Consider the following 2,829-nt stretch of genomic DNA (forward strand, 5'->3'; position numbering starts at 1 on the left):
AAAACCTTTGGGTACATACCATATACTTATTCGTATAGCTGTTTTATAGTTTTGAAAAAAATGATATTCTGGACCAAAAAAATTTATCAAGCAAATTAATACGTTTTGAATTTTAAGATATTGAATGGAAAAGGTTTTCCACCCAGTGCTGTTAAGTTTCAGCGTATCGAAACTTCTCATGCTCAAACAGTTTGCAGGGCTTCTCTTGTTTTTAGATGTAGTTGTAGATGGTCAACAACTAAGCGAAGGTCGTATAAATTTCTTTGCAATCGTATAAAGGCCTTCTTTGTTTGGAATTATAAATTGTTGTTGACATACAGTGAAAGGTAATAACTTAACAGTATATCAAGACATGAATTAGAATTATAGCTCGGCTAGCCACAGCGAAAATAATACCAGGTCTTCCGCGGTAAAGGAAGCTTGCCAACCTGACTTGTTACATTCAGCACCATACAGCAAATTGCTTCATAACTAATTTTTATTTTCCACTAGATCTTGAAAGCAAATAAAACATATTAGATATAAGACGGGAGATTTGGTGTGGGCCAAGATTAAAGGGTTTGGAGAGAGGCCGGCAAAAGTAGGTGAAAGAAAGAGATGTGCTGCTACAAAACATTTGTGAATTTGCTTGCGTTTACATTATTTCGTTTTTTGTCCCAGGTCGTAGCTAAGGTAAACACGCGTTACGCCATCGTGTTCTTTGGGTCGTATAAAAGGTAAACTATCCTTCTTAACTTTGCCTATTTAGACTTTATTGCAAAATTGAAAACTTTAATTCAACAGGCGTTCTGTCGAAAGCAAGAATTTCACTTTATGGAGAGACCGGCTCAGTTTCCGCCGTCAAGGCTTAATAGGGATATGTTCGACCGAGGGATAGAAGAGATTGAGGCGGAAGCTGATGCCCGGGCCAGAGAAGAAGACATGATGAGAAGGGATGACAGAACGAATGCAGGAAGAACTTGATTCGTTGGATTGATAATTGTTTCATAAACAATCTAACTTATTTCCCAGAGGCATCATGAGTTTTCGCCGTCAGGGTTAGCCCTAGAGAAAATTGAGGCGGAAGCTGATGTCCGGGCCAAAGGAAAGAAGACGGGGAGGTAGAAAGGACGAATTCAGGAAGAATGGGAGACGCCGCGGTAAGCAACCCCATTTCATTAAAGTTTCTTGTTCAGTGGCAAACATACTCTATATATATTTTAAAACCTACTAGGAACGGTTTTTGACATCCCATTTTCAAAATTGGGCGATAGGTAATTAGCGAAAATGTCAAGTCACAAACTTACGTAAGAGGGCTTACAGGGCCATCGAGTATGTTTTTGAATGTAGTTGTAGCTTGTCAACAACTAAGCTAGGGTCGTATAAATTTCTTTATGAAATTGTTGTTGATTTACAGTTATAGGTAATAACTTAACAGTATGTTATTATAGCTTGGCTAGCCATGGCAAGAATGGTCTTCCGCGGTAGAGGAAAATTATTAGTAACCTCGAAAAATTGCTACACATTCAGCACCATACTGCAAATTGCTTGATAATTTTCATTTTCCACTAGATGCCGAAAAGAGGTAAATAATTGCAGAGATACTAGATGGGTGATTTTGCCAGAATAATACAAGGTCTTCCGCGGTAAAGGAAGCTTTCTAACCTCACTTGCTACATTAAGCACCATGCTGCAAATTACTTCATAACTAATTTTTATTTTTCCACTAGATGGCGAGAGCAAATAAAAAATCTTTTCAATATAAGACGGGATATTTGGTGTGGGCCAAATTAAAGGGTTAAGAAAGTGGTCGGCAAAAGTAGGTGAAAGAAAGAGATGTGCTGCTACAAAATCTTTGTGAATTTGCTTGCGTTTACCTTATTTCGTATTTTCTCCCAGGTGGGGGCTAAGGTAAATACCTAAGCATTACACCATCCTGTTCATTGGATTGTATTAAAGGTAAGCTGTCTTTTTTATCTTTAGCTATATAGACTTTTTTCAATACTGAAAAATTTAATTCAACAGGCGATCTGTCGAAAGAAAGAATTTAACTTTATGGCGAGACCAGCGTCAGGTTCCAAGGTCAAGGCTAAAATTAATAGGGAGATGTATAAGCAAGCATAGGGGAATTTGAGGCGGAAGCTGATTCCCGGCCAGAATAGAAGATGGCGGGGAGGAAAGAACGAATACAGGAGGAACGGGGGAAGCCACGGTAGGAACGCCATTTTTTTAATTTTCTTGTTCAGTTGCATGCAAACATACTCTATACATATTTTAAAGCCTGCCGGGATCGTTTTTTGACATCACGTTTTCAAAATTACACGATAGGTAATGGGCGAAAATGTCAACTCACAAACTTATACGTAAACGGAATATTAAAGAGTTTCCATAGAACTTCGCAGTATAAACACCTTCTGAGAGGAAAACATTTGATTAAAAATTTTTATTACTTCACCCAACAATTTTAAGTAGTCCCAAGTATGAAATAAATTAAATGATAAAAGTATTTCATAGAAAACGTCTGCAGTATTCTTAATTCTTTCACCTGCGAGACTTTTTTATCACCTGTACCAATTTTTATCTATCAATTTTAAGAATTCCCAACATGAGGAAGAGGAAGAAAGAGAGGCCAGGGTAGGAGCGCCATTTTATTAAAGTTTCTTCTCCAATCTTTAATATACTCTGAATTTTTTAAAACCTGTCGCGAGATTGGTTTTGGACATCACCTTTTCAAAATTAGGAGATAGATAATATTAAGCAGCCTACGTACAATTTCGTAGTATTGACACCTTTAGAGGGCAAAACGTTCAATTAATAATTTCTATTACTTCATCCAACAATTTTCAGTAG

The 2,829-nt window shown here is 37.2% G+C and overlaps 1 long non-coding RNA gene across 1 annotated transcript; it reads left to right on the forward strand.

The window, feature by feature from the left end:
• The first annotated feature begins 660 nt into the window (after positions 1–660).
• LOC114519864 lies at positions 661–1,776 on the forward strand. The gene is made up of 4 exons (XR_003686629.1): positions 661–716; positions 784–1,139; positions 1,552–1,625; positions 1,710–1,776. It is a non-coding gene; the product is annotated as an uncharacterized LOC114519864 (long non-coding RNA).
• Positions 1,777–2,829: the final 1,053 nt, after the last annotated feature.

The sequence above is a fragment of the Dendronephthya gigantea genome, unplaced genomic scaffold, assembly GCF_004324835.1.
Source record: "Dendronephthya gigantea isolate DGI-Jeju-01 unplaced genomic scaffold, DenGig_1.0 000014F, whole genome shotgun sequence".
NCBI classification, from domain to species: Eukaryota; Metazoa; Cnidaria; class Anthozoa; order Malacalcyonacea; family Nephtheidae; genus Dendronephthya; species Dendronephthya gigantea.